The sequence below is a fragment of the Dioscorea cayenensis genome, chromosome 16 (genome assembly GCF_009730915.1).
Source record: "Dioscorea cayenensis subsp. rotundata cultivar TDr96_F1 chromosome 16, TDr96_F1_v2_PseudoChromosome.rev07_lg8_w22 25.fasta, whole genome shotgun sequence".
Taxonomy (NCBI): domain Eukaryota; kingdom Viridiplantae; phylum Streptophyta; class Magnoliopsida; order Dioscoreales; family Dioscoreaceae; genus Dioscorea; species Dioscorea cayenensis.
The window spans coordinates 7,274,380-7,288,928 of record NC_052486.1 but is presented as its reverse complement, the minus strand read 5'-3'; the positions used below and the strand labels follow the sequence as shown (position 1 = coordinate 7,288,928).

The following is a 14,549-nucleotide window of genomic DNA, read 5'->3' as shown; positions in this document are numbered from 1 at the left end:
GACAATGTTACTAGCATTGCACAAGTCAGAACACATGAGTGTGACTGCGTTTGTACTCTTTCAATTTGAATGTTCACTTGAGCACAACAGAGATTGGCACACACTCATGTGTCTTTGGGCACAACTTATGTCTTCACGTCTGTTCACTTCAAGATTTCATCAACAAAGTGCCTCCATGATCTACTTTGGCTTCTTTCTTCTATACTTGACACCACAACCCTACATGCACAAAAGAATACAAATATACATGTATAAGCGATAAAATCTGGGAAGATGGTAGAAGATTTTCTTGCCTGTAGTTTCCCTCCCAGAAAATCTGCAAAGCATAGGAATGAGATCTGGTCCTTTGTACAGTCAAAATTGGAGTCTCAATTTGAGACATGGAAAAGGTTCAAGGAGCCCCTGAGAAAGTGCCCGGAACACAGATTCCTAGAGTGGATGATTGTGCAGACCTTTTACAACGGGTTGAATCCGAGCACAAGGAAACTCTTGGATGCGGCAGCAGGAGGTACCATAGGTAGCAAGACCCCCAGTGAGACCCTTCATCTAATTGAAGAAATGGGGTTAAATAGCTACCTATGGAATGCTAGGGAGAAGAAGAAGGTGGCCGGGCTTCATGAGATAGATGCAGTAACTTCATTGGGGGCTCAAGTGGGATCATTAAGTAAGAAGTTCGATGTTCTAACTTTGAATAGAGTGGCAGCCATGACTACTGGCACCAGGTGTGGTTGATGACATGCTCCCTGACACGTCCGAATATGCGTGTAAACCGCAAGTGCACGGGTGTCGAAGTAATAATCCCAGATGAATGGGTATCGTATCCACAAAGAGTAGGGAATAAGGACACTTAAGTTGTTTTCTTAACTAATGTGGAAGATGAATAGTGATAAGTGTGACAAAATATGAAATAACGAAAATAAAAGCAACATAATAGGGAGCACATGTAAAGGAGAAGGTAAGGCAATCGATAATGATGGGGTACCCGAACATTGATCCACCTAGGACAATCGTTTCAAGTGCAAGAACCCTCTATTATACTTCCTAATTGATGCAACAATGAGTCATGGAAATCTTTAATTACATGATCCTAAATCTAAGGTCAACCATGCCTAACTCTATACATGTCCCGGAGGAGAGATTGAATAACCTCTCAACCTCACACTCGCATAGAATTGCAATGAGCTCTAGAGATTCCAAGTGATAAACCCTATTCCTATGTATAGACCTAACCTTTTGGTCTAGGTGGAAGATCCCTAGCCACAGTTAAGCCCTAGGTGCTAAAATCACTTCAACGCTTCACTCCTTTGCACTCACAACTAAGCCCCGGTGGAAGGTCATCCCTTAGCCCATTCACTCTACTATGGCTGCAAAGAACTCTTGGAATGTGGAGGTAGTATAGATCACACTGGAGGGGAAAGGGGACGCTTCGCTACCTCTCGACTCACCCTCTCAACCCTCTCTAATCTAGCTTTGTCTAACTCTCATGGTGTGTCACTCACTCACAAGAGTTACCAACAAGAACTCTCAACCCTAGTGTCACTCTAAGGGAGTATTCAAACAATCAAGTCTCCAAGATTGGAACTCACAATAAACATAAATTAATTGAAATCATAATAAAGAGATTCAATGAAACAAATACATCCTAGGGTTCACAAATACCCAAGTACCCACTAGGGGTTTAGCTCTCCATGGAGTTAGATACAATCAATGAAACCGAATATAAAAACAAAGCATCCATAGAAAACCCCCTCGTTAGTCATGATGATGGTCTTGTAGAGAATCCTCTACTCATCGCAAGGGTCCCTTTGTCCGGCCTAGGATACACCTCGCTGGATCGGTGCTGACGAAAGCTCTCCCACTAACCTTCTTCCAAATGGCGCGCGATGTCGGAGCCGTAGAACCTCTCCAAAGCCCTAGGCAATACCTCTCAAAACCCTAGCCGCCGATCTCTCTCATGTTGGGGAAAAGATGGAGAAAAGAATGCTGAAATAGGGACTGAAATCAGCTAGGCTGGAATCTGGAATCCACACGCCCGTGTGGGCGCCCCTATGGATTTTTTACACGGGCATGTGGAATTTCCACACGCCGGTGTGGATTCTCTGTTTTCCTGTTTTCTCGGCCAGCTGTAAACAGTGTTGTTACGGTATTTTTGCAACAATGTTTTCTACAATACCATGCTACAGTGCCGGCCTGAAATACTCTCGAATCAATACTTTCATCGAGGTAACGCAAACGGTCACACATTTACATCGTGGATCACCTTGCTTCTTTAATAACAGACATGTTGGTAGAGATCTTGTTCTATATGCACAAGTCGGAATGCTTGAATGTGACTGCCCTTGTGCCCCTCCAAATAGTTGTGCTAACTCGAGTACGAGGAGGTTGGCACACATTCCTGTATCTGGAACCCTACCTATGTCTTCACTTTTGAACCTTAGCAGGATTTCCTCCAAATTAGTACATTACGACCCACATTGGCTTCTTTCTCTCATAATCGGCCTCACAACCCTACCTGCATGAAATTAACCTAATTACACCCATATTAGCATTAAAACCCGAGAAGAGTAATGCTCAACACAAGGAAAGAACACTTCGTATTATTATCGCACAAGCACTTATCAAACTCCCCACACTTAACTTTTGCTTGTCCTCAAGTAAATATTAAAACATTATATGCATGGATGAAGGAAATATTGGAAGTGCTTGGCCTTAGGTTTACCAAAGCATACAAAGAGAGCATTCTATAAGTAAGGGAAATTTTCACACTAAATACGAAAAATCAATGCTCTAGCTAAAAACTTGAATCAAGAAGGACAACAAACCCGAAATCGTGTAAGTGTGTGAACTCACTTAAAACAACCCAAAGTATACTCCTAACTGTTCTAAGTACATGGGACTTATTTATCTATAAAAAGCAACAAAAATTTCAAAAATGGTAGTAGCTTCACACATCCTCTAAGGTAGCCCTTTCTAAAGCGGCCGCTAAGGTGGTTTTCACACTTACGAAGTGGTAGCTCTTTCTACAAGAGTGGTAGCTTTCACTCATCCTATGAATTAGCTCTTTCTCTAATTAGGGCATAACTAGTATCTGACAAGCACAAATAAACAATAAAACTATTTTGTTCCTTCTTTTTATTTTTTTGAACACAAGAAACAACTATAATTAGTCCCTTATACATCAAACATGAGTTTCCAAAAGACTTCAAAAAGTAAGTAGTGTAACAAATGTCAATCGGGCAAAAATTCCTAGAAATTCAAGCAAAAACTAGAGCATGAAAACATTCAATGTTAAAAAAATCTCCTAAATTCAAGAATTCAATCAATGTAAGTAAGGTGAACCGCCATTGGCTATGTGAGCATGTATATCGATTCAAAATTACTATGAAAGAGATGCGTTCACTATGAAACTCCCCCCACACTTACGCTGTACATTGTCCCCAATGTACACATGCAAGCTCATTCATAATGTTGGGAGTGTTGTGGGAGAAGCAATCAAAATAATACTCCCCTGACTCCTAGTGTTGCATTTGATAGAGCTAACTTCTTGGGAGCGATGTTCCAATGGGTTGTGAAGCTCACACGGCCAAGTGTGGAAACACCTTAGCCGTGGCAATGACAAAGTTCTCAATTCCCATGATGACAAGACCATCTGCACGCATACACGAGGGGGTTCAGTGAAGCTCAATAAAAATAAAACAACTCGAGTATATAAAAAGATGAAAGCAATGAATACAACTCGAGATAGAAAAATAAAAGACAAACTTAGAAGGAAAGTCTTTTCTGAGTGTACAAGTCCAAAACAAAATGCGGAAGTAAAAGAAATAAAAAGTAAAATAAAATATAAAATGAAGTCTCGATGTTGTCCTTTGGCTTTGCTGCTGCTGCTGTTGCTGATAAAGTACATGGTGGGTCAACTGGTGTTGGAATAGGGGATGGAGAATCGCATGCTCTCGGACTCAGGATACGACTCTTGCGGTCGCTTATCAGCTTGCTTCATTTGACCGAGGTGCCATAATCATCGAGTTAAGATGAGAAAGCTTTGAAAACAGCCAGAAAACCAATCAAAATCCTTCCAAATTGGTGATACGAGGTCGAAAAGCAAAATAGGAGTGCTCTCAGACAAATGGAGGATATGACAGTGAAGAGAAACGATAATCCTTTTAAAAGGACTCACGCCTCTTGGCGTTCTGTACATCCTCACGGGCGTACAGAAATTACCCACGCCCGTGCGTCTCCGCAGGAAAGCCTCACAGGGGCAGATGCACGCCCCTGTGCGATCTCGAGAAAACACTCACTACCTCTTAATGTTCTCGCACGGGCGTGCGGAAAATATGCACGCCCATGCGTCCGACCCACAAGGGCTACCGCACACCCCTGTGGCTGCTCTGGACATCCGAGAAAAATTACTAGGTGTTCCGCACGGGCGTGGACATTGATAGGCCCAACTTATAGGGTAAGCGCACGCCCCTGTGTCTTCTCGGGATGGAGAGAGCTCCTATGCAGAGATTCACATGGGCGTGTGAAAATTACCCACGGCCGTGCGATTTTTACAAGGTCGCCTACAGGGGCGAGTAGACGCCCCTGTGTGCTCTCTGGATAGATAATCTGCCAATCTCTGCAGGAATTCACACGCCCGTACGGAAATTACCCATGGGCGAGAATCGCATGGTTATTCACTGGGGCGAGTCCATGCCCTTGTGCCTTCTCTGTATGGGCTCACAATGCAAATTAACGAGTGTGCGGAAATTCCACACGCTGGTGCATTTTTTCTAGATGCCTTAGAAAATTCTGTAGGTACTACAGAAAATTTCTGAACATGTTTACACACTTAGAGCTTGCCCTAATATGCAAATTTTACTAGTGAAAACCATGGGAAATAGCTCAAACGACCCAACTTCGCCAAATCCACGTACACGATGACAATTCAAAACCCACAATAAAATCGCAGCGCAAGTATATAAAAATCAAGACTTCAACACTCAACAATTTATTCAAGCAACACTAAACTACCAAATTAAGAAAACAATAAACACTTGGGTTGCTTCCCAAAAAAAGCGCTTGTTTAATGTCACTTAGCTTGACGTACCTTGTCTTATTTCACGGGGGTTCATAGATGAAAGTTGCCCTCTTACGCATGGCTTGGAAGCACGACGAGCAAAATCTCTTGAGGGCAGATGGTGAATTATCGGGCTTGGGACCACCTAACAATGGTTCATCCAACTTCTTCGGTTCATGAACGTCTCCAACAGCCTTAGAGAATTTCCAGTGGAGTATCCTCGCCCTCTTCATCTTCAAGCACCTTCTTCAAGATCCCCGGGGTAGATGGTACTTCTTCCGTTGAACCAAGCATCATTATTTCTTCATTGTCCTCCTCTTTCTCAAACAAGCCTTCGTATGGATCCGTGATAAGGGCTTGTGTGATATGAATGCGAAGCATTCTTTCCTTATGTTGAGCAGTACATTTCTCGGGTTTTTACACTAATATGTGTGTTTTTATGTTACTTTTATGCAGGTGGGGTTGTGAAACCAATTATGAAGGAAAGAAGCCAATGTGGATCACAATGCAAGAATTTTGGAGGAAATCTTGCTAAAGTTCAAACACGAAGATATAAGTCAGGTGTGAGATGCTAGAGTATGTGCCAACCTCCCCGTATTTGAGTTTGCACAACCATTTGGAGCGGCACAAGGGCAGTCACACTCAAGCACTCCGACTTATGCACATAGAACAAGATTTCCATCAACTTATCCATCATTGAAGAAGCAAAGTGATCCACGGCATAAACATGTGCCCGTTTATGTTACCTCGATAAAAAGTGGATTCGGGAGTATTTTTTTGGCAGAGTACTGTAGTAGGTACTCTAGCAAATCACTGTAGCAAACAATGTTGCAGTTACTGTTCACAGCCGGCGTAAAATGACAGTTTCAGAGTATCCGCACGACCGTGTGGAAATTACCCACGCCCGTGCGGAAATTCCACAGGGGCGCCTACAGGGGCGTGTGGATTCCCGATTCCAGCCCTATTTAGAGCTGATTCAGACCCGATTTCAGCATTCTTTTCTCCATCTTTTCCCCAACTTGAGAGAGGGTTTCAGCTACGATTTTGAGAGGTATTAGCTAGGGTTTTGGAGAGGTTCTACGGCTCCGACATCACCATTCCTTTGGAAGAAGGTTGGTAGGGGAGCTTCCGTTGATGCGTATCCTATACCGGACAAGGGAATCCTTGGACGACGAGTAGAGGACTTTCCACAAGACCATCGACACGACTATCGAGGGGGTTTCTCTATGGGTTCATTGCTTTTACATTTTATTTCTTTGATTGTACTTAGCTCCATGGAGAGCTAAACCCCTATTGGGTACTTGGGTATTTGTGAACCCTAGGATGTATTTGTTTCATTGAATCTCTTTATTATGCTTTCAATTAATTGATGTTTGTTGTGAGTTCCAACCTTGAATGCTTGATTGTATGAATATTTCCCCTAGAGTGACACTAGGGTTGATAGTTTTTGTTGGTAACCTTGTGACTGAGTCACACACCATGAGCGTTAAACAAAGCTTGGTTGGAGAGGTTTGAGAGGGTGAGTCGAGAGGTACAGGAGAGTCCCTTTCCCCTACGCCGTGATAGATTCTACCTCCGTTCCTTGAGTTCTTTGCGGCCATAATAGAGTGAATGGTCTAAGGGATGACCTTCCGCTGGGGCTTAGTTGCGCGTGCAACGGAGTGAAGCGTTGAGGTGATCTTAGTATCTAGGGCTTAATCGTGGTTAGGGACCTTCCACCTGGACCAAAGGGTTAGGTCTATAATTAGGAAGAGATTTATCACTTGGAATCCCTAGAGCTCATTGCAACTCTATTCGAGTGCGAGGTTGAGAGGTTATCTAATCTCTCATCCGAGACATGTATAGAGTTAGACATAGTTAACCTTAGATTTGGGACTATGTATTTAAGGATTTCCACGACTCACCTTTGCATTGATTAGGAAGCATAATAAAGGATTCTTGCACTTGAACGATTGTCCTAGGCGGAGCATTATCCGAGTACCCCATCTTTATCGATTGCCTTACCTCCTCCTTTACTCGTGCTCTCTTACTTGTTGTTTTTACTTTTGAGAATTGAATCATTATCACACTTATCACTACTGATCTTTCACACAGCTAAGAAGCGGATTAAGTGTTTTTATTCCCTACTCCTTGTGTATTCGATACCCGCTCATCCGGGATTATTAGTTCAACAAACCCGTGCACTTGCAAGATATATGTAAGGGGATCTTGTCAATCCGGATTGAACATTTCCTGCATGTATTCATCAATAATCTCATCAGTAGCGTCTAGAAAACTACAAAGTATCATCAAAATCAAGAGAATACCGCATGGCTTCAGCAAGCCAGTATGTGAGCTTATCATATCCGACTTTCAATGTTAGCTCTCCGCCGTCCATGTCAATCAAGGCTTTGAAAGTCCGCAAAAATAGCCTCCCAAGTATCATGGGTATATCCGCATCCTCATCGATGTCTAGCACTACGAAGTCAACCGGAAAAATGTACTTGTCCACCTTGACAAGCACGTCTTCGATGATGCTCCTCGGATGTCTCACCATTTGGTCCACCAATTGCTAAGTCATCCGAGTAGGCTTAGGCTCGCCCAAGCCTAGCTTTTGAAAGAAGGTGTATGGCATGACGTTGATACTGGCCCCTGAGTCCGTCAATGCCATTTCTTCACCTAGATTGCCAATATTTCACGGAATGATGAAGCTTCCCGGGTCTTTCTTCTTGTTCTGCATGTTCTTTTGCAAAACCGGCGACCAAGATGGATCTAAAATCACTGAAGCACTATCCTCTAACTTCCTCTTGTTGGTCAACAAGTCTTTCAAGAATTTTGCATACTTAGGCATTTGGGCCAATGCCTCAACAAAAAGAATATTGATGTGGACTTGTTTAAACAAACTCAGGAACTTCTTGTTCTGTTCATCCCCTTGGTCATTCTTCAATTTAGAGGGATAAGGGATTCTTGGCTTGAAAGGTAGGGGTGCCATCTCCTTTTCTTTGCTTGCTCCCTTCTTAACCTCTATAACCTCGGGTGCGTGTTCATTGGGCTTCTCACTCGGAAGCCTAACTTCGACCTCACGACCACTTCTCAAAGTGATCGCCTTCACATGCATTCTAGGGTTAGTCTCGGTGTTACTTGGCAAGCTTCCTTGTTGCCTTTCCAATAAGGACTTCGCAATCTACCCTACTTGATTTTCAAGATTATGCAAAGAGGCGGTGTTGTTGTGAAGTATAGCCTCAACTGATTGGAACCTTGTATCAGATGATTGCACAACCCTAGTTAAGGCCTTCTCCAAATCGTTCATTCGGGTCTCCAAACCTGAAACTCTATTTTCCATGTTTGGGGCTTGCTGTTGTTGTTGGAAACCCGATGGCCCTATGGCCTTTTGTGGACCTTGGTTTCTCCACGAGAAATTGGGATGATTCTTCCAACCCAGATTATAGGTATTGCTGTATGGACTTTCCTTAATTTCTCATGCCATTACCCACAAAATCGATGTTATCAACCGAAGACGCATCACCAATAGATATTGGCCAATCGGAGGGAGCATGTCTCCACCACACCCGGTGCAAGTAATCACGGCCGCCACTCTATTCGAAGTTAGAAGATCTAACTTCTTACTCAATGATTCCACTTGAGCCGCCAACGAAGTCACTGCATCTATCTCATGGAGACCGGCCACCTTCTTCTTCTCCCTAGCATTCCATTGGTAGCTATTTAATCCCATTTCTTCAATTAGTTGACAGGCCTCACCGGGGTCTTGTTACCTAAGGTACCTCCTACTGCCGCATCCAAGAGTTGCCTTGTACTCAGATTTAAACCGTTGTAAAAGGTCTAAACTGTCACGCCCCGAACCTAACCGGGCACGTGGCAACCGCCACGATGACAAGAAGTGAGTCCCACAACGACCCAATCTTCAGGTCGCCGTAAGGCTTAATATAAACATGTTATCACAATTACATAACTAGATGACAAAATAATAATAATAAGATCACAAAAGGGTTACCTGATACTAGGGTCCCTAAACACAAGTAACATCAACAACAGTACAAACCAAGGTTTCAGATACAACCAGAAAATACAAATACATGAACAACATATAAAGGTCAAGTCTAGTGGATCCATAAGTTTTACATGCATACTATAACAAACCTAAACAAGAAGCACAGATAAATCACCCTACTACTGCACAACACAACTCTGTCCAACGTCGCAGTTCTGAAAAGATAAAAGAAATGGAGTGGTGAGTAACAGAGGTTACCCAGTGAGTTGTGTCAGCATAGATGTAATAGAGTGATAAAGTATTTCAGATAGTAATTCCACATGAAATAGTAATATATAAAATCCATTCCAAGTATTCAACATATTAACAAATAACACAAGGTTCATCAAAAGAAAATAACATTTTAAAACACAATGAACATAGCTCCAAAACACAGGCTTGCCTAAAAAAATTCCCACGCTAATCGTGGCCGCGACTAGCTACGAGACCACCAAGGAGTTTTTTTAAAACTTTTAAAAAAATTTTAAAAAAATTGCCTTTCCTTGGTGTTGGCCACTGAGATCCCCGTGTGGTGACCCCGGGTTTCTCACATAAAAAAATGCCCTGTCAATGGCTCCACGCACCTCTTGACAAGGGTAAACCAGGGTTAACCACGCCGCCTCCCATCAGGCCGAACCATGGAACCTCACACTGCAGTGTCGGACTAAAGTCCGCCGTCACCATCAAAACTGAATGCCACAATATAATTCTTTCCAATTTCCAATTCAAAGAATCCATCATACAATGCTTAAACCAGGAGATGTACATCAAACCATGTTCCATTTGCATATAAATACGGAAATATACATCAAACCATATTCCATTTGCATATAATTACGGGAATGCAAGTAAACATGCTTTTTTCAAAATAAATAGGTATAAGCATTCTAGGTTTAACCATTTCAAGTAAATTCGTACTCAAAATATATATCAAGGAAACCAATTTATCATCAAATTTATTTGATAACACATGAAGAAATACTTTAGTACTCTTATTAAATCAATGCAATTATAAATTTAACCACTCACAGAACCAGTCGTCTCGTCCCGAGACGCGCTCACTGTTCGGCGAGTTCCTTTCACTTAGAGGATACTTCGCCACCTAAATACAAGTAGGGAATCCAGATTCTAATGAACATAAGAATGATGGCCAAAAGAAAATGCATGAAAATATAATTATACATGTCTAATACGAAACCTTAGGGTTTTAGGGCAAAACATTGTCATTTTGGACCCAAACGACTTCAGAAATGGAATAAACCTAGTTCCAATGAGTTCGGGGCAAGGAGAGCTTCAATGTGGACCAAAGAAATACCAGAAAAGGCTCAAAAGTTTTGTCCCAATTTACAACACTAAATCAAAAAATTTCTTCAACAACATTCTCATACATGAATTATAAATCCTTTGGCTTCAATTTGAGCCTATAAATCATCAAATCCATGGAGAATTCAAAGTTTTTTTATTACATTTCTAAAAACAAGGAAATATAGGAGAAATACAAAATAAAAACATTGAATCTAAGGCTTACCAGATTCAGGAGTGAGGGAGGAAGGAGTTTGGTATTTGAGTTCGCAGGAAATTCTCGCCAGAAAAAATTTTCTTCTAATGTTAGTTTCGGCCGAATGAGAGGAAAACAAATGAGAGAAGGAAATGAAAGAAAGATGAGAGAGCCACGTTGCTCTCTGATCTTTAAATTCAGATTTTTTTTTAGAAAACTGAAATTACCAAAATGCCCCTCTAATAGAAAATAAAAAGGAATGAGTCCAAAAGACCGTTTTGCCACTGGTTTTCGGCTGGTTTTCACACACAACCTACAGTGCAGTCATGCAAAGATGCCACTAGTGCAAAATGACTATTTTACCCCTAATGCAAGCATAAAAAATCTAAATAGTCCCGAGGTCTAAATCAGGACAGGGTACAACATGAACAATCATCCACTCCGGGAATCCATGTTGCGTGCACTTTCTCAGGAGCTCCTTGAACCTTTCCCATGTTTTAAATAGTGACTTCAATTCCAATTGTACAAAGGATGAAATCTCATTCCTAAGCTTTGCAAATTTTCCGGGAGGGAAATAACTGCCAAGAAAAGCTTCTACCATCTCCTCCCATGTGGTACTTGATGCTCTAGGTAATGAGTGTAGCCACTGCTTCGCTCTCCCCTTTATAGAAAATGGGAAGGCTCCTAGTTTGATGGCATCATCCGTCACCCTGTTTATCTTCAGCATATCACACACCTCGAGAAACTTCTCTATATGACTGTTTGGATCCTCATCGGCCAAACCATTGAACTGTACAGATTGCTGCAACATGTGGATGAATGCTGGCTTCAGCTCGAAGTTCTAAGATGAAATCGGGGGACGCACAATGCTCGATTGTGTCCCCAACACTGAAGGTCTGGCATAATCGGATAATGTCCGCTACTGCTCATTCTGTTCTACCATGTTTTCAGATTCTTCTACTTCCAACTCAGGCTAGATTAGACTGTTCTTGCATAGGTTCTTTCTGTTTTCTTCTAAGTGTACGTTCAAGCTCGGGATCTCCTTCAATCAGTAATGAGAGGTTTCCTCAGGTCATAACTTGGAGCTGCACCCAAAAAAAAGAAAAAGAAATCAGAACGATGATAGAATAAGAAAGTATGAAATAGAATGAATAAATAAATAGCTAAGAAAACAAAGTGCAAAGCATATCTAAACGCCTACTCCCCCGGCATTGGTGCCAAAACCTTGACACGTCCGAATATGCGTGTAAACCACAAGTGCACAGGTGTCGAAGTAATAATACAAGATGAGTGGGTATCGTATCCACCGAGAGTATGGAATAAAGACACTTAAGTTGTTTCTTAACTAATGTGGAAGATAAATAGTGATAAGTGTGACAAAATACGAAATAACGAAAAAATAAAAGCAACAAGATAGAGAGCACAGGTAAAGGAGAAAGTAAGGCAATAGATAAAGATGGGGTACCCGGACATTGATCCGCCTAGGACAATCATTTCAAGTGCAAGAACCATCTATTATACTTCGTAATTGATGCAACAATGAGTCATGGAAATCCTTAATTACATGATCCTAAATCTAAGGTCAACCATGCCTAACTCTATACATGTCCCGGAGGAGAGATTGAATAACCTCTCAACCTCGCACCCGCATGAAATTGCAATGAGCTCTAGGGATTATAAGTGATAAACCCTATTTCTATATATAGACTTAACCCTTTGGTCCAAGTGGAAGGTCCCTAGCCATAATTAAGCCCTAGGTGCTAAAATTACTTCAACGCTTCACTCCGTTGCACTCGTAACTAAGCCCTAGCGGAAGGTCATCCCTTAGCCCATTCACTCTACTATGGCCACAAAGAACTCTTGGAACGTGGAGGTAGGATAGATTACACCGGAGGGGAAGGGGACGCTCCGCTACCTCTCGACTCACCCTCTCAATCCTTTCCTATCTAGCTTTGTCTAACTCTCATAGTGTGTCACTCACTCACAAGAGTAACCAACAAGAACTCTCAACCCTAGTGTCACTCTAATGGAGTATTCAAACAATCAAGTCTCCAAGATTGGAACTCACAATAAACATAAATTAATTGAAATCATAATAAAGAGATTCAATGAAACGAATACATCCTAGGGTTCACAAATACCGAAGTACCCACTAGGGGTTTAGCTCTCCATGGAGCTAGATACAATCAATGAAATCGAATATAAAAACAAAGCATCCATAGAAAACCCCCTCGTTAGTCATGGTAATGGTCTTGTGGAGAGTCCTCTACTCATTGTAAGGGTCCCTTTGTCCGGCCTAGGATACACCTCGTCGGATCGGTGCCGACGAACGCTCTCCCACTAACCTTGTTCCAAACGGCGCGCGATGTCAGAGCCGTAGACCCTCTCCAAAGCCCTAGCCAATACCTCTCAAAACCCTAGCCACCGCCCTCTCTCATGTTGGGGAAAAGATGGAGAAAAGAATGCTGAAATCGAGGCTTAAATCGGCTTTTAAAAGGCTTGAATCAGGAATCCACACGCCCGTGTGGGCGCCCTTCCGGATTTGGCGTGTGGATTCTTTGTTTTCCTGTTTTCTCAGCCGGCTGTAAATAATACTACTGCGGTATTTTTGCTACAGTATTTTCTACAATACCCTGCTACTCTACTGGCCTGAAATACTCCATAATCCATACTTTCATCGAGGTAACGGAAACGGGCACACATTTACGTCATGGATCGCCTTGCTTTTTTAATAACGGACATGTTAGTGGAGATCTTGTTCTATATGCACAAGTCGGAATGCTTGAATATGACTACCCTTGTGCCCCTACAAATAGTTGTGCTAACTCGAGTACGAGGAGGTTGGCACACATTCCTGCATCTGGAACCTGACCTATGTCTTCGCGTTTGAACCTTAGCAAGATTTCCTCCAAATTAGTGCATTATGACCCACATTGGCTTCTTTCTCTTATAATCGGCCTCACAACCCTACCTGCAAGAAATTAACATAATTACACTCATATTAGTGTTAAACTCAAGAAAAGTAATGCTCAACACAAGGAAAGAACACTTCGTATTCTTATCGCACAAGCACTTATCACTCCCTTCCGATTGCCCGATCTCCATTGATGATGCATCTTCAGTTGAGAATGTTGATTTTATAGGGTAATGCAATGATGAATCAAGGGAATCCATATAGCAACACCTACAATCCAGGTTGGAAGAATCATCCCAATTTCTCGTGGAGTAAACAAGTTCCCACAAAAAGGCCATGGGGCCACAAGGTTTCCAACAACAACAAGCCCCAAACATGGAGAATCGAGTTTGCAGTTTGGAGACCCGAATGACTGATTTGGAGAAGTCCTTGACTAGATTTGTGCAATCATCAGATACAAGGTTTCAATCAGTTGAGTCTACACTTCGCAACCACACCGCTTCTTTGCACAATCTTGAGAATCAAGTGGGTTAAATTGTGAAGTCTCTATCAGAGAGTCACAAGGAAGCTTGCCAAGTAATACCGAGACCAATCCTAGAGAGCATGTAAAGGCGATCACTTGAGAAGTGGTCGTGACGTTGAAGGTAGGTTTCTGAATAAGAAGCCCAATGAACACACACCTGAGGTCATAGAGGTTGAAGAGAGAATGAGCAAAGAGAAGGAGATGGCGTCCCCACATGTCAAGCCAAGAATCCCCTTTCCCTCTAGGTTGAAGAATGACCATGTGGATGACCTGGGAAGCTTAGATGCTTCTTGCTCGGCGGTTTTGCAAAAGGACATGCCAAACAAGAGGAAAGACCTGGGAAGCTTCATCATTCTGTGCAACATTGGCAATTTAGGTGATGGCATTGGCGGACTCAGGGGCCAGTATTAATCTCATGCCATACACATTCTTTCAGAACCTAGGCTTGGGTGAGCCTAGGCCTACTCGGATGACTTTGCAATTGGCGGACCGAACAGTGAGATATCCGAGGGGTAACATAAAATATGTGCT

The 14,549-nt window shown here is 42.3% G+C and overlaps 2 non-coding genes across 2 annotated transcripts; one reads left to right on the top strand and one right to left on the bottom strand.

Moving 5' to 3' along the window:
* Window positions 1-321: 321 nt before the first annotated feature.
* On the bottom strand, window positions 322-428 carry LOC120279839. Its single transcript, XR_005542139.1, has one exon. It is a non-coding gene; the product is annotated as a small nucleolar RNA R71 (small nucleolar RNA).
* A 10,599-nt stretch (window positions 429-11,027) lies between these two features.
* Window positions 11,028-11,134, top strand: LOC120279716. Its single transcript, XR_005542021.1, has one exon. It is a non-coding gene; the product is annotated as a small nucleolar RNA R71 (small nucleolar RNA).
* Window positions 11,135-14,549: the final 3,415 nt, after the last annotated feature.